General features: G+C 39.2%; 1 pseudogene; it reads right to left on the reverse strand.

The window, feature by feature from the left end:
- Positions 1 to 483: 483 nt before the first annotated feature.
- Positions 484 to 22,204, reverse strand: LOC100719027 (protein salvador homolog 1-like; annotated as a pseudogene).
- Between the last annotated feature and the right edge of the window lie 765 nt (positions 22,205 to 22,969).

The raw sequence follows: 22,969 nt of genomic DNA on the forward strand, positions 1-22,969 counted from the left end.
TTCAAAGGAATCATCTATTTAATGTAAAAAAAAAATGTAACCTTTTACAATAGGAAAAAAAATTTAACAGAGCAGTTAGCATATGCCACATCCTTGGACTCTGCAATAATCTCTTGTCTAACTAGAATATTTATACCAGAAACATCACAAGCACAATATGCAAAACCATAAGGTAAACATACTCCATTGGAATCTTACTCAGTTGCTAAAAAGGTGCAAATTTACTAATAAGCATTGATTTATTTGTAGATAGCATTATGTTCTCTTTCATGGGAAACTAACTGCCTGTTCATTTTTATTTATTACTATTAACATTATTATTTTTTAAGTTTTTGAGACAGAGTTTTATTTGCAATTCAGGCTGGCCTTGAAATCACTGGGTAGCACACTCTGACCTCAAATTCACAGTGATCTTCCTGCCTCAGCCTCCCAAGTGCTTACAGGCAGGTGCCACCATGTGGGCTGATAAATTACAGTTACTCTTCACAGGGGCTGGAGCATATACTCACAGCCAGTCCGAACTTTCTGCAGCATAGTAAGAGTCAGAAGAAACTGATTTCTTTCAGTTTTCAGTGGCTGGTAAGGGACAGGTGGAGGACCGTCATATTGAGGTAAACCAGGAACACAGGGGTGTCTGCACTGAGCCTTGTTTTATGTGTGATCTGCATAGTAGGTTACAAATTCCAAAGATTCAACTTGTTCCTGTCCAGGAGGAAGCCCTTATCACTCGAGCAGATGGCTCCAGTGTGTTGTGTCTGTGCTATGATCTGTATCTTCTCCTTCTCAATGTCCAGTCCACAGCGCACTCAGGAGCAAGGGGCAGTCCTCAAACCCATGGTTAGTTAAGTCTCCTAAAGACATGGCAGTAACTCTCCCAGTACCTAAAGCAGCCTCCCCTGATTCTGCAGCGCTCTTTGGAGAGAACATGGATGTGTTCACAATATCTGCAGTCTTCATGCAGAAAATTGCCAAGTACCTGTCTTCTTTGACCATAAAAAGTTATCTGAATGACAATATTGGGAACCAGGGGGTTGGGGATTTAGCTCAGCAGCATAAGTGCCTGCCTTGCAAGCAGGCAGTCGTAAGTTCGATCCCCGGTACTGGTAAAAACGAAAAAGACAAAAACAAACAAACAAACAAACAAAAAAATTGGGAACTAGAGTGTCCATTTTCAACAGAAAAATTAACTGCTGGCAACAGCGGCTCAGAGGAGCTGTCCTCCCAAGGCACATGTGCTAGACTCCGGCAGGTAGAAGGTGCAGATAATTTGTTGCTTTCCCGTCTCATTACATCATGAGATGTTCTTTGAATCAGAGTTCTAAGGCAACTCTGGTTTCTGGAAACTACTCCCATGCCCAGAAGCTGCAAAATCAGCAGAGTCTGCATCTGGAAGAAAGATGTCAGTCAGCCTAGGCACTGTTGGGCCTGCTGGATAAACGAAAGCATGAGACTCTGCCCCAGAGGCCACATCTCCTTTACGCAATTCCCCTGCACCTCGGTCAGCTTGGTCAGTTCGTTCTTGCTTTTTTCAGGACAACATCCTCCACATTGCCTCGGAGCTGTCCCTGCCGCCCCTCCTGCCTGCCTGGACTGCTTCCCTCTGTTCTGCCTGAAACCCCTCGGCAATGCTGCCCGACCACACCATTAAGGGAAACTGGGAGGCCAAGCCACTGCCATGGTCTACTACAACCGCTACTGCCCTTGCAGCCCAAGAAATACACTTTTTATACAAAAATTACCCTAATGCAAAGGGTCATTCTGCACAAGAGCAGTTTTGAGAAAGTATTGAAAGGTCTTGGCCATTTTGCCCATTTGATGTTTGTAATGGGGATGCTCTTGGTGAGCAATGATCTGAAATGGAGTATCTTGGTACTTAGCACTAACCCTAAGCACTCTATCCATATTGTTCTTTATTATTTCTTCTTGTCACCAGTTTTCTAATTTTTTGCTGTTCTGTGTCTTAACTGACTAATTGTTAGCCATCACTAGAAAATCGATATGTACCTAAGCCACAGTCATTTCTCTTTTTACAAAACTAGACAAGTCTCATCTACTGCTATGATTCTTTGTCCCCACATATTGGGGCTCAGCACTGAGTGGGTACATTATTTGGTGTCTACTCACTTTTGAGCCACGTAGTATGCCTATAAATCCATTCCTCCCCCTGTGCTAAGTCAAACTCCCTACTAGGAAGAGTAGGTAAAGAATAAGAGCTAGCATGATGTTTTTACTTGGCAGCTGTGGTGTATTTGTCTTTTTAGATCCATTTAGGAATGGTTTCATAGCCTAGACCTGAAGAGTCAAGAAAAGTGTTCAGATACTGGAAGCTGAGGGAAAAGTCAGTTTTATGAGAGAGATGCTTGATAAGAATTAGATTTCCAATGAAAGGCAGCTAAAATATAGCAATTCAGCAATGACATACTCTGGGAAGCAGTTTTTCCCCATCCTTCCCCCAGCGTATCCCTCTCTGTCTTCCAGGGTCTCCTATCAGACACAGGAGGCTAGGGACTGATAGTATCTGGAAGTCCATATAGACAAGGTCAGTCTCCTATGGCACAGGCTAGAATAGAAAAGAGTACAAAATTGCTCTAAAAGATTGTGGGCGTTAATTGTGATATGTCAGTTTGACTAAAGTGAAAAATGACCAGCGGGTTACTAAAGTACAGTTCTGGTTGTGTCTGTGGGATTTTTCTAGAAATAATTGGCATGTAGGCTAACAACCTAAGAGGGAAAGGCCGAACCCTGGTGATAGCAGCACTCGTCACTAGGTCTACACTCCAGATGCAATAAGAAAGAAGAGAAAATTGTGTGCTTATATTTGAAGGACTCCAGTCAGTTTGAGGGGCACCATCATCTTCGGGCATGAGTGACCAGTGCCTTCTAAATTCAAAATATTTTCAGCACCTATGATATTGACCATTTATGGATTGCATTGCCTCTATGTTATTCTTAAAAAATATCAAATAAGATATATGCCATACTGTCTCATTTCCTCTGTTTAAAAGTTTCTTAATATTCTTGGAATCTTCACCATCATGCTTTCTGTTACTGTCACAGGATCAATTTCAGATCAATCAACTTAAAAAGAGCAGACACTTACTTTATCTCATAATCTTAGAGATTTCAGGCTGGGATGGTTGACTCTGCTGTTTTGGGGCCTGCAGGGAGGCAGCACACAATGGCAGGAATATGCAGGGAAGGAAATCCATTCAGCACTTGGCCAGTTTTCCAAAGGGATGAAGAAGAGACCAGGGACCCTTTCAGAGTCACAAACCGATGTCCTAAAATCTGCCGATAGATCCTGCCTTTTAAAGTGTCTACAACTTCCTTTCAGAGCATGGATTAAAGACCAAAGCTTTAATACTTAGACTTTTGGGAGAGCACTTATCCAACCCACAGGAACAATTCTAGTAGGAATTGTGCTTACATTCAAGAAATTATTTCTTTGTTGCATGTATCGAGGTTGCTGTTTCAGTGTCCCTGGGCTTATCATACCAGTTTCAACTTCCTTTTCTCTTTTATCTCATCCATCAGTGACCAAGAAACACAGATTTATAATTTAATGTTATCAAAATATTTCCCATCCAAGAACTAATTTCTAATACATCTTTTAGATATATTTCTTCTCATAACAAAGACATGATTCATAAATTAGTCTAATAAATTATAAACATATTAAAATTATTGCCAAGACCAAAATATCATAGAAATTTTGACTTTTGAGTGAAATTATAGATTGATCTCCTACCAATTACAAAACTTTTACATTTTAGATTGAAATAACATGAGTTTCCACATATTAGATATAAAAGATCTATTTTTATTAAAGATATTTACATGTCTTAAGGCATTCTTTTTTTTTATTTAAGGAGAAAAGAAAAGAAAGAAAAAAAAACAGTGAAGGGGTACAAGTTATACAGATTTACAGAATAAAAAAATGCGCAGTAGGAAATCACTAGTTAATGGATTACATATTGCCATCTTAGAAATAATTGTTTAAGTCACAAAATTAAAGCTTGTAGAGTGGACATTCCAACAATGATACTGCAAACAGTTCTGTTCAATGATCCAATAAAACTCTGTGCTATCATTTTCTATCTTATACATTTAAATATACATGCAGTTATATAGTTTAGAGCACTTTCTTTTCCTCTCTTTTGTACAGTGACTATTACACATTTTGGGTTTCATTGCTCCCACGGTTCTTGTTGCTTTTTTTGGAAGAGAGTAAAACCAAATGTGACATAACAGAACAGAATCGGTCAAGTCAAAAGGGTGGACATAATAGATAATATAAAAACATAATACAAGGTGATCAACAATGGTTACCATAATGCCTCCCACTATTTCTAATAGAATTGCCTATATCATTAGTTGTAATACAATTGAACAAAACCGTAAAGAATAAAACCGACAAAACCAAAACATTGGAGATATTGTAGGTCTTCAAAAGTAGATAAAAGTCAACGAGAATGGGCGTTATAATGAATCTCATTATCTTCTCAGCTGATGCCTAAACTTTCGAACCTGATACTATCCAGCAAAACAGAATAGAGGAACCTCAGTCAAAAACAAGATGGTGAGAGTAATGCAGGGCTTCAAATCGAGATAATAGAAAGTCAAAGTGGGTTACTATATTATATCCTGCTATATTTTTCCCTTTAATTAAATGGATAAAAATAAAAAAGTAAATAATGGAGTGGAGATTGAGAAAAAGGAGGGCATAACAGCGAAACAGGGCAGATCAAAACATAACCATTTAAGCAGAATAGTGTTTCACCACCAGCTAATCCTGACCCAAAAATAGTTACCATATTAACTCCTTCCCTGAAGTCCTTGAGTACAACTTCATATACTGTAGCATTAAGTATATCAAAACAATGTAAATCCATTTAAGAGAATGACAGCATTATAGAGTATTTAGAATCGACTAACAGAAAATGAACAATGGTCTCTGTATAATCTCCTTGTCTTTAAAAGGTTTTTTCTTATACTATCGTACATAACAAAATCCAATAAGATACAACCTGTTTAGACCATTGGAGACAGAAGAACAAAAGCTAGATGAGACTTCAAAACAAGATGGTACTAAATCAGCATTACCTATTAAGATGTCATTTTCTCCAAAACAAGCTGTTCCTATCATCCAATCTTCTGTCTCATTTCTGTTGAGCTCTTTTTCTGTCAGTAGCTGTCAGTTTGTCTTCTTCATTTTGTTCTCTACTCCATTCGTTGTGGCCTCCCCGCCCCTATTTCTGGGTTCTTTGTATTTTTCTTTTTTTAGAATATCCTGCAATACTTTCTGTAGGGTTGAATTGGTGGTTGCAAATTCCCCCAGTTCCTCTTTATCCTGGAAGCACCTCGTTTTTCCATCAATTTCCAGGGACAGTTGTGCAGGATATCTCAATCTTGGCTGGAGATTATTATCTTTCAAAGCTTGAATTATTTCTCCCCATGCTCTTTGTGATTTGATGGTTTGTGAAGAGAAATCTGCTGTAATTCTGATGGGTCTTCCCTTGTAAGTGATCTGTTTCTTGTCTCTTACAGCTTTTAATATTCTGTTCTTGTATTGAATTTCTGGAATTTTTATTATTATATGCCTGGGTGTTTCTCTGTTAGGGTTGTAGGTAGCTGGGGTCCTGTATGCCTCATACATTTGAGTATCTTTACCTTTTGCTAAATTAGGAAAATTCTCCTGGATTATTTCTGTGAGTAGCTTTTGTAGTTCACTTGTTTGTGTCCCTACTTCTTCTTTTATATTCTTAATCCTTAAGTTATGGCTCCTCTTATCATCTTCTTGTCTTTGTATTATTGCTGTGTGTTTCTTTGTTATTTTTAAGAAGTTTTTCATTTCATTCTCCCATGTTTCAAGTCTGCCCTCCAATTCAGATAGTCTGTCCTTAGTTTCTTTCAAGCTGTTATGCCAGTCTTGGGTAGACTTCTTAATTTCTTGATAGTCCCTTTGCACCTGCTTCACATACTCAATGCTTTCTCTGTTTTCTCCATCAAGCAATTCTCCCCTCTTTTTCTGTTCTTCCATTCCACCATCTGCTTTTTCCTGGGTGGTACTTAGCATTTCTCTAACTATTCTGCATACTTCTAGCTTCAGGTCATTGATAACTTCATTCCTGAATTGGTCTATGAGGCTCTCTAAATGGCGCTTAATGTATAATGGTGCAGTGTCCACAATTGCCTGATTCTCAGGATTGGGGGTCGAGGAGCCTTTTTTGTTGCTTCCCTTCCCCATATTTTCTCTTCCTTATAAAATGTAATCTTACACAGGAGGCCCGGCTTCCCTGCCTGTCAGCCACAGCTTGATCAAATTGCGCTGGCTAGTTGTTCCCGCTCACCGCTGCGCCCCAGGGAGTTGCGGAGGAGGCAGCCTACGCAGGAGTCGGTCGCTCCTCCGGGCCACCGTCAGGCTCTGGGATCTGGGTTAGGCCAGCCTAGCGAGTCCGCGAGCAGCGTCCCTCCGGCCAGGCACCTTTCACCAATCCCGTCCGAGAGGGAAGTGTGCGGCTGCAGTTGCCACCGCGCCCTGCTCTTACAGGACTGCCCGCGCCCAGAAAAACCTCCACTGGAGTCAAACTGCGGTAGGGAGTCAGTTCCTCGCTCACCTCGCCACCAGTCAGCCTTCCTCCCTGTCCGTCGCGTTTCCGACTCCGTTCGGAGACTCCCGTTCCCAGAGCTCGGCAGTCGCGTCTCTCCTTGCCGAGCCGCTGTGGAGGCACTGGCCGCCGGGCGGCGGGAAATCCAGACCGCGGTTTCCGATGGCGCGGGAACTACTCCCGTTCCCAGAGCTCGGCGGTCGCGTCTCTCCTTGCCGAGCCGCTGGCCCCCAGGGGGCGGGCAATCCAAACCGCGGTTTCCGATGGCGTGGGAACTACTCCCGTTCCCAGAGCTCGGCGGTCGCGTCTCTCCTTGCTGAGCCGCTGTGGAGGCGCCGGCCGCCGGGCGGCGGGAGATCCAAACCGCGGTTTCCAATGGCGCGGAGTCGAGCCTCCACACCGAGATTTTTCTGTTCCTATTTTAGCGCCAGGACTGTATTCCAAGTTGGATTCTCTCAGCCCAGTTCGTTCCTGAGTCAGCAGAGCATATCTCTACTGGTTCGTATCTCCTTAGTCCGCATCATTCCTGGCCTCTGAGCTGAGTCTTTAGAGAGCATTCAGTAGTTGCTGTTGTCTGTCCGCCATGTTCTCTCAGTCTCCTCTTAAGGCATTGTTTAAAGTCCATACTAGTTAGAATAAATTTATTTGGACAACTTGAGTTTGTGAACTCAAAGTATATTTCATAAAAATCTTACATCTTTCAAAGTTATTCATTAGGCTCACAGTTTAAATAGAATGTTGTGGGAGACAACTCCGGTGTCTCCCTTTGAATCCAAAACAATTACTGTGACTTTGAATATTTGGAGACACTTTCCTTATGCTGTTATGTAAAGAGTGGTTAGGATATTTCCTTCTCTTCAAATAACTCTGAGCATGGCAAAAAGGCTACCCAAGTGCTAATGTGTGACCATCACAGATGTGAGAGACAACTCCAGGGACTCCCTTTGGATCCAAAACAATTACTGTAACTTTGATTACTTGGAGACTCATTTCCTTACACTGATATGTGAAAGGCTGGCTAGGATATTTCCTTCTCTCTTCAGTTGGCTCTAAGCGTTGCAAATAAGGCTAGCCCAGGCGCTAGTATTTTAGAGCGAACAACTCCAGGAATGTTAACTGGGTAGGAGACTCAAGATAAGAGGCTATGACTCCCCGGGGCACAAGAGTTTGCATATCACAAACCAAGCCCCCAAAACAATTCCACTCTTACCTTAATTGGGTTATGTAAATTGATCCTTCTGCATATCTTTATCTCTGCAAATTACAAAGATGCCATCCTTGCACCTGGCCAGCCAGCTTAAATTACTCAGTAATTCCTGACATCCTGACTATCACTCATTCCTGAGAGACACCCCCCCCCCCTTTCTTCACAAGATAATAAATGCTGGGAGAGGCCTAGGATTTGTAAAGTTGGATTTAGGATGCCTTGGCATCCCTTAATTTGGAAGGCCTTTGTGTTTTTATGCTCACTGTGGATTGCACTGGTGGTGGTAGATTGGAATTGACTGGCTGGGATTCCAATACTGTCTCAATGGGATTACAAAAACAACTTTTAGGATTGTGAGGTAGACTAGAAAGAGGATTATAATACTTGGGTTTTTGAGTTTACAATAGAATGTGATCAATTTAAAGAAGTGATAGAGGTATCTTTTATACTCTACACATTTGGAGAACATTATCTACTCAATGTGGAGACTGGAGAGAAATGAGATAAAGGAATAGAGGGAAAAGATAAAAATGGAAGAAAAGTAGAATAGCATTAAAGAAGGGTAAACAAAATAATTTCTTTCTTTTAACAGAATCTCAGCTCTATGAAAAGAAACTACTGATCAAGAAGGGAAAATTGTTGCAAGTGGCATCCTCTAAGAACTTTTTGCATGTATTTAGCTTTCAACGAGCACACTAAGGGATGATTTCCTTGCCAATTATATAAAGGATGAAAGGCAGATGACAGTCACATGAAAATGTCAATATAATAATTTCACTAGCCAAGAGTTATGCCAGGAAAAATAGACATAATTATTTACATTCTGAGTCCAATGGACTTGTTTTAGTTGTTTATACATTAAGCCATTTTATTAGTTGTACACAAGAGAGAATAAACTAATGTAATCTTACTAGAAATTGTAATAGCAACTTCACAGTAAACTATGTTCATTATTCTGATAGCTTTCACTTTATATGCATTCAACATGACAATATACTCAGATTCAAGCATCTGATTACCCACTGTCATGATAAATCTGCTGAATACTCATTTTGATAATACCAGTATCAAACGTTTCACATCTCTAACAAGCATTAGAAATCATTAATTGTGATTTTCCTTGTACTTCCATCATCAAAATATAGTAAGTAAATAATTTTTGAAACCTCTGTGGCTCACAGTTTTCTTAAGAGATGACCATTTTTTGGGATGTAATTACATAGCTATTTTATTATTTTAATCCATAAACATCACTGAGAATAATGTAGTCAATGCTTTTTAAAATACTTCTATCATGAGTTTCCCTCTAATCTTCTTTGGTTACACTCATGTTTTCATCATTATTTCACTTCCAAAGAGCATCTGGTAAATTTTGGTACATAAACCTAATGAATAGAAAAACCCTGAGATTTGGCTTCAAAACAAAATAGAATGGGCCAGAATTTTGTCATAAAATATTTTATGATGAAGTCTTTAGCTGAATGACTAAATTGGAAAGAACATTATTTCCTTTCACTTTTGTATAAATAGTCCATTCAACAGTTTACTAAGATTGAGAAAACTCATTTAGGAAATAGTCATCTGAAAATTTACCTATTTCACTTATATAATTCAATTCTCCATCATCATTATTGTATAAAGTGCTGCTGTCTATTTCTTTATCTTCTAATTTTAAAAGTCTTTGCAACGTGTTTTTCTCTCTCAGTTTTGGGGAAATTTAAAAAAATCATTTTCCATTGTGTTTAATAAAAATTAAGAAACAAATTACAAAGATAGTGTTTCCAATCTTATTTGATACAGTTTGGAAATACAAATCTTTGGGAAATTTAATAGGAAAACTGAATGTAACAGCAGTCATGACAATTTATTGTACTTTTGTTTTACCATTTTAAGCCAGGGATAGTCAAATTTTGCCTTTAAGTACCAGAAAGAAAATACTTTAGGTGTGTCAGTATATGGTCTCTGTCATTTTGATTCAACTTTTCTATGTGACGTGGAAGCAGTTACAGACAATTGGTAGTAAACCTGGGCAGATGTGAAACTATAAATATTTATAAAAACAAGAGACAAGATGGATTCACTCCTCTAAGTAATGTATAATTCTTTGTTTCCATATTATTTTAGCATATTTTTCTACTTTAAAGTGATTTCTATTCAGTAATGAATATCTAACCTAATTAGAAAGAAAAATAGCAAATGTAGCAAAAACAGTATGTAGGATATAGAAAAATACGGTCAGTATATTCTTCATTTTTCTTTTAAGTGGGTCATGATACATAGCACCCACAGTTTACATAAGAAAGGATTAATTTGCCATGGGTTAGGGAATTTAGTTCACGATACACTGACTCCAAAATAAATACACTGGGAGAATATAACATATCATGTGTGCTAATTTCATTGCAGCCAGGGGAGCAAAGCTATAGAACAGTGCCCAAGAGGAAAGGATCAGGGACAGATATAGTTGCTAAGGTCTTGTTCCTATACCCCACTCAGACCCACTTTTCTTATCCCCATAAGTGGCTCCCAATCCAATCAACTTGACCTTTAAGCTAGAGATCCAGTGATGTAGCTGAGATTTAGGAAACAGTTTGATGATTTTATATGGCAATTAAAAAGTAAAATATATACCAATTTAATGAAAATTAATAAATTTTATATTTGGTTTTCAACTGATTTTTAAGTACGACTAAAAATGATAAAATATTACATCTTAAAATAATCATAAAAACCTCAATATTAACTCATATACTAAAAGTCTATCCACTGAATGTTGATGTTGTTCTGAGGATATTTTAGTACAAAAAAAAAAGGAAGGTCTTGAATTAAGAGTAAAAAAATGGAGCCTTCTCATGATGTTCTCCAAAGATTGTTGCTTGATATTTTCACAAAGGATAAGAAAGGGCTGCTTGGAGGCAAAGGGCAAGAATCAATACAAGCACAGTGATCCATCTGCCAATCTTTGCCTTAGCGGTTAGGCAAACTGAACATTTGTAAATTTAAGATGTATTATAAGAAGAATAAGTGAAATGAGAAACTTTAAGTTTAAAAATGTTGAGAGATAATAAATTGATCTAATTTTCATAGTGAACTAGTTTCATAAGCCAAAATATAAATTATTTATGGAAGACAGCATCGTTAATTTCAACCCCAGGTACCTGTGCGAAGATTGAAGACATAATAGCACATAAACAAAGACCAAACACACAAGAAGTAAACTACAATAAAGTAGACTCAACAGAAACAAATGTATTTCTAAAGTGTATGCATTATCCATTGAACTACAAATTTGTCCTGAGGGTTCCTCTGTGTTTGAATGCAGCTATGACAATCTGCAATCTGACATAGAATGTGTCCCTGACAGCCTGGCTAGGAAGTTCATTCTTGTACACATGTCATTCTCTGTCAGTTACAGCAGCTGAGCTTCAGTCAATCTCAGAGAGCAAAGTCAGCTGTTACCATGCTCTCGTTCCCATCGTTCTGATGAATTTGTCCTCTTCTGCCCTTTCTTGGCCTAGCTCACTTGCTGTGGTTCTCTGATAACTCATCTTGAGCCCTGTTTTTCTGCTGGGGACCTCACTTGCCTTTCCTATGTCAAACCATCACCACCCCTTTACAGAAGCATTCCTGGACTTTCCTTACTGGGGTTTTCTTGGTACAGTATAGAATCATAGCACTGCATGTTTCTCCTTGCCACTGATGTCTAATCCTATAACTTTTCTATGGTCCAAATGATTCTTTTGTTGTTATCTGTATCTTCTCTCAGCCACTCTCCCCACAAGGGCAGCAAATAGCACCTTTGGTTCACTGTCAGCACCTAACATAATGCCTGTCATATTGTGAGTGATAAAAATATATTTACCAAGGAAAATGATTGAATAATTAGCATTTATGTGATGAAAACATTATTGGTCTAGAAAATGCTACTGTAGCTGCCGTCATATGAATATTAGTTTGTTAAATGAAGAGAATCAGTCTGTCATGCCATAGGCATAAAAGTAAACAAAATGGAAGAGAGGAAATGAATTCTAAGATTCATTAATTTTTATTATGTATAACACAGGGTATCATTCGTCATTAGGAGATGATATTATATAAATTAATGTGTGGATTACTTTATTTGTATTTTTAAAATAAGTAACTTTAATTCCCATATATATGACTAGGAGAGAAACACAGTACTCACTGATTTTTACAATAATTCAATTGCAAAAGAATCGTCCTAAGAGAATTGTGTCAATTTTTCTTGGTATGACTCTGAGCTTGCCCATCTGCTATCCTGGCCATCACTTTGGTTCAGTGCCTCGTACATTTATAAATGTATTACATTTATCTTCAGCTCATACAAACTGTGTCTGCCGCTGGTTTCTTCCTTCATAGCTACTTTTTCATTTGTTCAGCTTTTCTGCATCATCTTTCTCCTTTAAACCCAGCACTTACTCACTGTTTGATGCTCATCGCTTCTTTTCTTTATTATCTGCCTCTTCCATAAAAGACTGCAAGTCCCATAAGAGAACTAATGACATCTATACTTTTACCATAAGAAATTGTACCTATCACAGAGGTTGGCACGTAGAAAAATGTAGTGAATAAGTGTATAAAAGAAACTCAATTTAATAATTGTCCACCTTTTGTTAATTTGCAAAATGTGGAGGTAAATAAGCAATTCATAAATAGTATCATATATATGTTAAATAGTATAATATTTATAATGGTACTAAAATTTCTAACTTCATAATATACCTCAACAAAATAATATATAAGGAAAATCATATACGAAAAATATTTAGAATCATAGTTAAGTATGTTTACAGTTACATACTACTTAATTACATTAAACAAAATCAATTGATAAACAATTTTTTAAAACCTTCCAATAGAATTTTTGTAGGTTTTTATTGCAGTGTCAAAATATTACAAGCAGATTTGAAAACTTAGGGACTAGTTTTGGCAAATGAATAACGTTTAGATGTTATTCGTCAAACTGAAACTTTTCTTTCTTTAGAAACATAGACAGCACCTCAAAATGTTCTGATATCTGTTTTGAACTGTTGTGGCTTTCTGGATCAAAGCAACTAAATTTGAAACAAGTTCAATGTGATTTCCTTCAAGAACAAACACATTCTGGGCTTGAGATACTGAACGAGCAGCACCTGTCTTCATCTGAAGCCTGTGGATATATTCTTTTCCACTTATGAAAGTCTGGCTGTCAAGAGGAGAAGAACTTTCCTGAGTAGCCATGATGACAGGGAAGTGATCACACACAGACCTCATGTAAGGTGCACCCTGATTGCCTTGATTATGTAGCACCTTTGGTCATGTTCTGTACCTGACTGCAGAGAGTGTGAATGGAAAATAACTCCTATTTCCCCATCATTTGTCAACCTTGAGCCTCTCCTTTTCTGTTCCAAGGAGCCTCATATCTGCTTTGATGTGTCTGAAGTCTCTCTGCAGGATCCCTCTAAATCTTTCACAATAACAGTGGTTTTCTTCAGAGCGATGGTGACTTTTTCTAGAATGTTGATGGTGTGATTGCTAAGAATGGTCTTTTTACTTTCAATAAATACACAGCTATGTAGTATCATATGACATTAAAACACTTGCTAATTCACTCAAAATATAACTCAGAATGAAAATCAATCCACTTACTTCTTGGTTTCTGAGGCAGGTATGCAGTAATATGCTGAATTCTTTAAGGATCACGTAGTTCTGGAGAAAATGCAACCTAAGAAGACTTTTTCTTTATTTATAAGTCAAACAATTTTCCTTTACAATAACATACAATGAAAGTTTAAACTGTACAGCTTATAGATATTAAAAAAGATTACAGATGTGACTTATGCATTGTTATATAAATACATTTGGTTTATCTGTATGACATCAATATGAATACACATGTATATACAACTGTGAGTAATGAGAATTTAATATAATACACATCTTTCCATTTCCAATGAAAGTTTCAAATTATCTGTGGGTATAGGTATGTGTGTGTTTAAACAAAAGAATAAAAAAAAATAGTAAGAGTGTTAGTTAAAAAGAGAAAGTACTCCCTGGAAAATTATAATAATATTTGTTTAATAAAAATATTGCCTTGTCTAAGAAAATTTCCTCCAAAGTTAAAATAATTACAGCAATGCTGTAGAGCTATACATAATTCTGGAGTGAGGTTGAGGAAGTCATAGGTAGGATCAGGGGATTCTGACTTTAGTGAAGGGGTCTCTACACTTTAGGAATGAATAACTAGTTGAATATATATTTTTTCACAGCATTTATTCTCTTTATTTTATATGTAACAACAAAGATGTTTATCTAGAATTTGAAATATTAAAATGTGGTCTTGGTTATCAAGATAGTGGAGGGTCCTACATAGTTTGTAAGCAGCCAGGAAGAAGAAAGAAAGTCAAAACCATAAGAAATACAACAAGTACTGATGGAACCACATTAGAGATTTTAAATAATTCCTGTCACAGAAAAAGTGAACAGAAATTTTCAAATAGGAATGTGGGCTAACAAATAAAAATTGCTAATTATTAGCAAAAGACAAAAAGAAATATAATGTAATCATAAGCTACTTAAGTATTTAAATGATCAAATTAATTAAAAAATCTTTAATTTAAATGTATCACAATGATTCAAGAGGCAAGTCCATTGCCTAATGTGAAATAACGAGGCCTGGAAGCCTATTTCTGATTAGGATGTTGGAGAACACAGCCCCAATACACCTGACATTAATAACTAGAAATATTAAGGAACTTAAAGATATTATTATACACATATAAACTAAAACTTCATAGATCAAAAGAGTTAAAACATAAATTTTACATAATGAATGAGTTATTTTCAAATGAGTAGAGATTGGTCACACTTTTCTTCTTGGAGTCATATGCTGAGTATAAAAGGCAGAAAAAAATTAGGATTTATATTACTGTAACTGAATGAGATCCAAACATTCAGTTGGTTGTCACCTACAGAATTATTCTGCAGAATGTTCACTAAGGCTGTGTAATGCATGGGTGTTTTGAATGACAAAGTTGAGAAAGATTGCGTCCTTCACTCCATGAGTCAAACATTTTAGCACCCAGGAGAGCCTGGAATTGATACAGAATAGATCACAGCCTCCAGAAAGCAATGGACAAAAGTGCTAAAGTGCTCAGGTCATCCTCTTTCCTAGCCAGTTTTGCCATGCAACATTATTATAATCTTCAGGGACCAAGGTAATATTTAAAAATTAAAAAGCTTGAAAATAAAAAATAAAGCAGTCAATATAAGTAAACCTCAGATGATCAGAAATACAACCAAAAAGAGAGTAAAGACACATTATTCTTAACAGAATAACTGGAAGAACAATAGTTGACTATTTACATGAAACCATGAGAGCCAGAAGATAATTTTTGTTAGGTTTATTGCCATGAAAAAGCAACTGGAGGTAGGAATGCTTGGACTCATAGCTTTAGCAGTCTCTGTCTTCGGACATCTGGTTCTCTTACTTTTGCCCTGTGGCAAGACAGGAGTATCAGTGTGGGAGGGCACCATGGAGGAAAGCTGCATACCTTATGTCAGCCAGGAAAAGAGAGCCAAGAGAGACAGAGACAGAAACAGAGATGAAGGATTGTGGGTAAGATGTAGTTCCCAAGGGCATTCACTCAAGACTCATTCCACTTAGCTGGGTCCTACCCATTAGGTTTTCATCACCTCCTGTTATAGCTGTGTCTAGATATGCTCCCTAATCTTCATGAAGTCACAGGTTGGCTTTTGAGAGGTAGTTGGATCCAGGATGTGTGATGCTGGGATCAAGAGCAGGTGATTACTAACTTGGTGCTGTTTTGGTACAGTACTGAGTAAAATTATAGGTACCCTACCCTGGGCATGGGCAGCCTGGATAAGACATAAGGGACAGAAAGAGGGTTGTTATTTGTCACTTGTCACTTGCTGCTTCCCGCTTTCTAGGTATCTGCTCTGATATATCCCTCTACCATGCTTCCCTGTATGGAGCCACTAATGGAAACTTCTACAAAATGTATGCCAAATAAACTTTTCCTCTTTTAATTTTGAATGTCAGGTATTTTGTCTCAGTGAAGAGAAAAGTAATTAAAACACTTCCCAATTATGCCACCAAATTATGAGTCACCAATGAATTAATCCACCGCTGAAGTTAAAACATACATAAGCCAATCACCTTCCAAAAGCCCTCATCTGAATGTATGAAACATTTGAAGGCTATTTGAGGTCCAAACCTTAATAGTAATGGAATGTGCAAGGATTATATTTACTTTGATTCTTTCAATCAACTGTTTTTAAAAAGATAAATAAAAAAATCAACATTTACAACACAATGAGGATCAGGCTGTGACGGATGATGGGTTATGAATCCTTGAGCACTCCTGTGACCTGAGTATGTGGCCATGTGTAAATTCCTATGATGACTCATGGCAGGGAGGAAAATGTAGCTCTGAGAAAACTGAGATGATGGTATGAGCTGGGATGCTACCAATGCCACATTAAATTAGGACACATATATCCAAAGAAACACAAGGGTGAGAACCTAGATATCTGCAGAGCATATAGAGTGTTCAGCAAAGCAATGATTAGTTCATGCATGTGAGCAAGTTTCTGGCTGCTACACAAAGCATCAAATAAAAGTGCGGAGAAAAGAGTGTCTAATACTGAGAGATCCAGGGACAATGTCTCTTTGGATCTGTCATACTGAAAGACTTAGGTTTGTGGGAATAAGTTAGAGTACTTAGAAAGCTCTTTCCTTGGTAGAAGGAAAAATTAAATCATAAACTCAAGTAATTCATTAAAATAAAGCTGAAAATGGTGAAATATTTTGAGTCATTTAATTCTATTTCAAAATAAATATAACTATAGGTAGCCAATAAAACAACAGTTCAGGTAAAATTGATTACTTAGGAACAAAGGGAAAGCAAGTCACATAGGAAGTGGGCATTCTGAGGTAGCAGTGACTCTTCCCTAGGGATTGGAATCTGGAAGGTGATCCAGATTTAATCCCTAAGGATTATACTTAAGGGTGTGGTGGCATTTGTTTTGCCTTCTGTGTTGAGATCTAGCCCACAACAAGAGGTGTGTGTCCCTTCCAAAGTCATCAGACATCTGGTCCTCTGTGCCAGCTTCCTCAAGGCCTACTCCTGCCTGACTGCCTATAATATTTCTAACTGGCTCAGCTGCCCATAACAGTATTTGTAGCAACTAGTTGAGTGGCAGCCAATCACTACAGTTAAACCTGTGCTGTTAGGGCATAATTTTAATGTCAGAACACTTATAAAATAGAACTTATAGGTAAGTCATAGAGAGCAATTAGAGTCTCTGACCAAGTTTCTGCTGCTTCTGTTGAATTCAGTTGACCTTGACAGTGTCTGAAGCCCAGCTGCAGACCGCTGGTAAGTACTGAGTCAGTCACTGTCTGTACCTTAAGGCACCCTGGACTAATTAAGAATACCTTTTGCTAGGCTCACTCTGTAAGGACCCCCTTACCTTGCTCCCAGAGTGCTTCTATATTAAGATAAACAACTACATTGCTTCAACAAATCTATCCAAGACTAGCCTGCCTGTCGATACATGACTCAGTGCATGTATCCAAGTATATAATGTTTTGTTACTTGTTTTGTACTTCCTACTGTTAAGTGCTATATAAATTAAACTGTCTGTAAAGTCAGTGCTGGTGCCATTGGACTATCTAGCAATAGTCCACAGGTGTGAAGATTCAATAAGCCACCAGCTTAAAGATTAAATTCTGCCTTCTTGTCTCCTCAGTGTGAAGAGTCTTCCTTTTGGCTTTACTTGGAAATTTTCTTACAACAGTGCCAGTCAGAGGTTGACAGCTAGTTCCATGATGTCTAAGTAAGGCAAAGAGCTGTAACCAATCAAAGTGTTTCTCTGACTCATTTCTGTTATCTGTTTATAATCAATGCACCTATTGTTAGAAGAATTCTGCAACTTTTCTGTTTTTAAGGGTTTTATAGATAGCTAAGTTACTTAGAAATATTTCAGGCAATCAGGCAGGACTGGACCTTCATAAGATCACTGTTGAAGTGTGGAGGCTTATTCACTGAAGTCCAAGAGGAAGGACTACACGCATATACTTCCCCTAGGGATAAACTTCAGTGATTGATATTCTAAATAGACATGAATGACCTTGGATGGAAAAGCAAAGCCTTAACCCACCCCTCCCAGGAAAGTTCTTGTCTATTCCATGTCTGATGTGCACTGGCACTTGACTTGCTTCCCTGTTTAATTACCATGTAATCAGTATTGATAAGATTATATAGTGCATCCAAAATATGAGAAATATAAAACAAAATAGGCCGTTATTCTGAGAATGCGGAGAGAGAAAACACCCCCCCCCCAACCACTGGAGTTTGGCTTTCTCTCTGGTGGACACGTGGCGTGGGGGCATATAAGTAACCTAGGTTTGGGGTGGAACCTAAGGGGGCATTAGGGATGCAAAAGTAGCCCATTGGTCTTTGTTTGGCACCATAGGTAAATTCTTAGGGGCAGGGAAGATGGATTCACAGGTAAATTCCTAGGGGTGGGAGAGATGGGAGCTCCTTGGTTCCGCCTCTAAGGCTTCATGGGTACAGTGTCCTGTCTGGGCCAAAACTGTTTCATATCCCATCTTATGATTATTATTATGAAAAGAGGCAAAGATTTCTTTCTTTAACTGCTTCCTGCTGTAAAGGGCCACTGTACTGGGGCCTAGGGGAGTCGACAGGATGATGGTTGATGCCAGGTAGAAGCTGGTGCCAGGTGTTTTAGCCAGGAAAACTTCACTGGTGAATGCACGTATATCAGACTGGAAAAACAAAGAGATAAGATGTTATGAGGAGACATGGCACTGTCATGTTTAAGGACCTAGGTGAGGTAGAAGGAAAGGTGCCTTTGATTTAGACATGTCATTACATCAGGACCATGTTGAGGTAGAAACATTTGCATGGTAAGGCAGAATTCCAAAAAATAAATGTGGGGTTAGGAGGAGTGAAGTTATGAGAGGTGATTACTCCCCCATCTGAAAGCATAAAAGTTAAGAGGGTAGGTGTGTAAAACTTGTCTCTGGTCCAGGAGTCGAACTGGAAAAAATAGGGGGAGCAGGGAAGGTGATGGCTGTACTGGTATAGGGAAGGTAAGGGCCTAGGCTTTCAGGGATGTCAAGTTTAACCAAACAGCTGAGGGTAGAAGGAACTAAGACAGTTGTCACATAGAACATTATGAAGATGATCTTATGCATGATGTGGGAGTCTTTAGGAAAGACTGTCAAGAGTCCTGCTGTAAAAATGATCATTAATAGAACATAAGAAATTAGGAACCAAAGTGGATAACAAAACATGACTTAGCCTGTTAAATGTGGCTGTGAGGCCTTCATGAAACGGAGACAGGTGGGCAACAAAACATGAGATGACCACTCAGAATGATCAGATTTAGGGCTGGGAGGGCACCGCTTAGCCTGAGTGATGTGAAACCAGGATGGCAGTCTAGCAACTTTGATCACTGTTGAGGTTGCCAAGAATATCAGCTATGGGTCACTGTAACCTGGTTGTAGTCCTTGGAATGATTTGCTGTAACAGAACTTGTCTCCCTGGTTGTGTGAAAGGCTTTTATGTATCCTGAAAAAGTATAAAAGAAGTGAGAAAGCAAAATTTATCTGCCAGTCCTGCCCAGGGGTGTGTCCTCAAAACTGATGGGTAGGAAAGGAAGGGGATTCCATATGTCCCTCAGGAGAGGTCCTAGCACAGAGATAACAGGTGTGAGTAATCTTAAGAATGATAGCTTTTAGAGAAGGGTGCGTGACTATTGGGGCTAAGAGTTTGTATAGGGCCTGTGATCCTATATGAAAACAGTTGTGTAAGTCAGTAATGATGTCTAAGGCCTGTTGATGTGGGAGAACAAGTTTAGATCTCTCAATAATCCATCCCTGAGTGTTTTGTGTGTAACCCTGTTTATGAAGTAGCTGTAACTGCTCTGGTGAATAATTAGGCTGATGTAGACTGTTTGGGACTAATGGGAGAAGATGAGGAGGGCAGGGCCCTTGTGTAGCTAACTTGGCTTGTGAATCTGTAAAAGGCATTGCCTTGAGCAATAGGATCTGTAGAGTTTCAGTGTCCTCTACAATGAATAACTGCTGCCTGCTTTGGAAGTTGGGCTGCCTCTAGAAGTTTAAGGATAAGGGGAGCATTAATTATGGGGGTTCCCTGAGTGGTAATAAAACCCCGTTCTTGCCAGATAGAAGCATGAGAGTGTAAAATGCTAAATGTATACTTTGAGTCAGTGTATATATTTATAATTTTGTCCTTTCCTAGTGTAAGAGCCCTTATAAGGGCAATAAGTTCTGCCCTCTGCGAAGAGGTGCCAGGTGGCAGTGGATTTGCCTCTATAACTTTTGACTGGTTAACTACTGCATATCCTGCCTTCTTTTGGTTGTCTGTGTTTGTTGAACTGCCATCTATGAACCATAGATGTGTCAAAGGCTAAAGAGAGGTGTGCTACTGATGTGAGGGAAAGGGGTGGAAATCATCTGTAAGAACTCAATACAGTCATGGTGAGGAAGGCCCTCTGAGGTGGGAAGTAAGGTTGCCACATTAAGAGGACCACTAGTTGAAATAGAGATGCAATGGTTTTGAGAGAGAGCCAGGTGTACCTGTTTGTTGAAGGCGAGAAGGGGTCATCAGAGCAGGGAGCACCTTATGTGAGATAAGCTCCTGTAGGTGATGAGGTGAGTGTATTTTAATAGATTGTCCTAATGTAAACTTCTTAGCTTCCTGTGTCAGGAGGGCTGCAGCTGCAACGGCTTGGAGACAAGGAGCCCATCCTTTTACGGTGTGATATAACTGTTCTGATAAGTAAGCTACTGCTTGAAAAGAAGGTCCCTTTTTGTGTCCTAGTGCATCTATACCATTGTGGCCCTGAGAAGTAGTGTATAGGGTGAAAGGTTGGGTGGGATCAGGAAGGGTAAGAGCTGGGGCTTTTAAGAGAGTCTCTTTTAATTTATGAAAGGGAGCATGTATGGGCCTAGTAGGGTCCAGGGGTTCTGATAAGGGACCCTTAGTGGCCTTGAAGAGTGGTTGAGCTAGGGCTGCAAAGTTAGGAATCCAGAGACGAAAGAAATTAGATAAACCTAGGGAAGACTTAACCTGTTGTTTAGTTGTGGGCACCTGGAGATCTTGAAGAATTGCCTGATGATCTGTGGTGATGGAACGAGTGGTGGGGGTGAGAGTGAGACCTAGGTATTTGACTTTTGGGGAGGCTATCTGGGCTTTAGCAGGAGAGACCCTGTATCCACGACTAGCAAGGAAATTAAGAAGACTGGCTGAATGGTGTATGATTAACATGTGGAATGGGGAACATAACAGAAGGTCATCTATGTATTGAAGAAGGACACCAGGTTTGAGATCAAGTTCTGTGAGGTCAGTAGCGAGAACTTGACTAAAGAAGTAGGAACTATCTCTGAACCCTTGGGGGAGCACTGTCCAACTAAGTTGCTGAGACCCGAGAGTGTCTGGGTCAGTTCATGTAAACCCAAAGAGGTTCTGACAATCAGGATGTAAGGGAATAGTAAAGAAGGCATCATTAAGATCTATAACTATAAAGAGAGTGGTGAGAGAGGGATATGAGAGAACATAGTATAGGGATTTGGCACCACTGGGTGGATTGGGGTAATAGCACTGTTAATTACCCTAATGTCTTGTACCAGGTGATAGGACCCATCAGGCTTGAGTACTGGGAGAATGGGAGTATTGTGGGGTGAATGGGTAGGTTTAAGAAAATCATTGTCCAAAAGGCACTTAATTATGGGTTTAAGTCCCTGTCAATGTTGGGGAGCTATGGAGTACTGGGGAACACAGGGAAAAATGGAAGGATTCCTGAGACAAATTATAACAGGTGTAGTATGGGTAGCAAGAGTGGGATTGGAGGTGTCTCTGGGGTCAACCAGAGAAGGAGGAAGGGAGGGAATGGCTTTGCAACACATTGTGAGGCTGTTTGGAGGATTAGGGCTGTGGTGAGGGAAAAAGTGAAGGAGAAGTTAAGCTTTTGAAGGAGGTCTCTACCTAAAAGGGGTGTGGGACATGTTGGGATTACTAGGAAGCTATGGGTAAAGAAAAGAGTCTGGAACCTACATGGGACAGGCCCAGTTTGCAAAGGTTGGGTATGCTGGCCATCAACACCCACAACAGATATTGAGGACTTATTACAAGGTCCTGAAAACTCAGGAAGTACACTATAAGTCACCCCCGTTTCTACAAGTACAGATAGTGTCTTACCTGAGACCTCCAGTGAGATTCGGGGCTCCGATAAGGTTACTGGAGTGGGGGCTGTGAACCCCAAGCCCCGTCAATCTTTGGCAGCAAGTCTGAGCAGTCAGTGATGAATCTGGCATTGATGGAGTCTTCTGTGAGGGCAAGGAGTTAGAGGATGGCTTACCCGCTCACTAGCGGCTAGGACAGTTGCTCTTCCAATGGCCCTTAATGTTGCAGTAGGGACATGGCCCTAAAGGAATGCCAGGGTTGGGGCAGTCTTTTGTCCAGTGTCCTTGTTTACTGCATTTAAAGCACAGTCTGATTGGGGCTTGGGCAGCCACACCTTGTTTCAGATTTCTTGTCTTGAGAGCCCCAAGTGCCACTGCTAAGAGATCAGACTATTTTTTGAGCTTGTTTTTCCTCTTTTTGTTGTTGAAGACATAGAAAGCTAATTTAAGAAGATCTCCCTGTGGAGTTTGAGGGCCATGTTCAACCTTTTGTAGTTTGCATGAATATCAGGAGCAGATTGGGAAATAAAATAAGAGTTAACAACAATTATCCTTTCATGAGAGTCTGGGTTTACGTTAGTAAACTTAATTAAGGTTTCCTGAAGCCGATTTAGGAACACAGCTGGGTTTTCATTGCCCTCCTGGACCTGTTCTAAAAGTTTGTTACAGTTAGTATGTTTGTGGGCAATCTTATTAAGGCCCACAATTAGACATTCAATCATCTTATGTAATTTAGTTGAACCTTCTCCATTTTGATAGTTCCAGTTAGGATCCTGGTCTGATACTGTGGTAGGCCCAGGGTTATTATCAGCAGTGTTTACCTTATTTCTGCAATCAGCTTCTTCTTGAGCTGCCTGCCACAGCTGAGTTCACTCTTGTGAGTTGAGGGTAGTATTT

Source organism: Cavia porcellus, unplaced genomic scaffold, assembly GCF_034190915.1.
Source record: "Cavia porcellus strain 051 isolate PalLab524CR breed Dunkin Hartley unplaced genomic scaffold, mCavPor4.1 scaffold_11, whole genome shotgun sequence".
In the NCBI taxonomy this organism is placed as follows: Eukaryota; Metazoa; Chordata; class Mammalia; order Rodentia; family Caviidae; genus Cavia; species Cavia porcellus.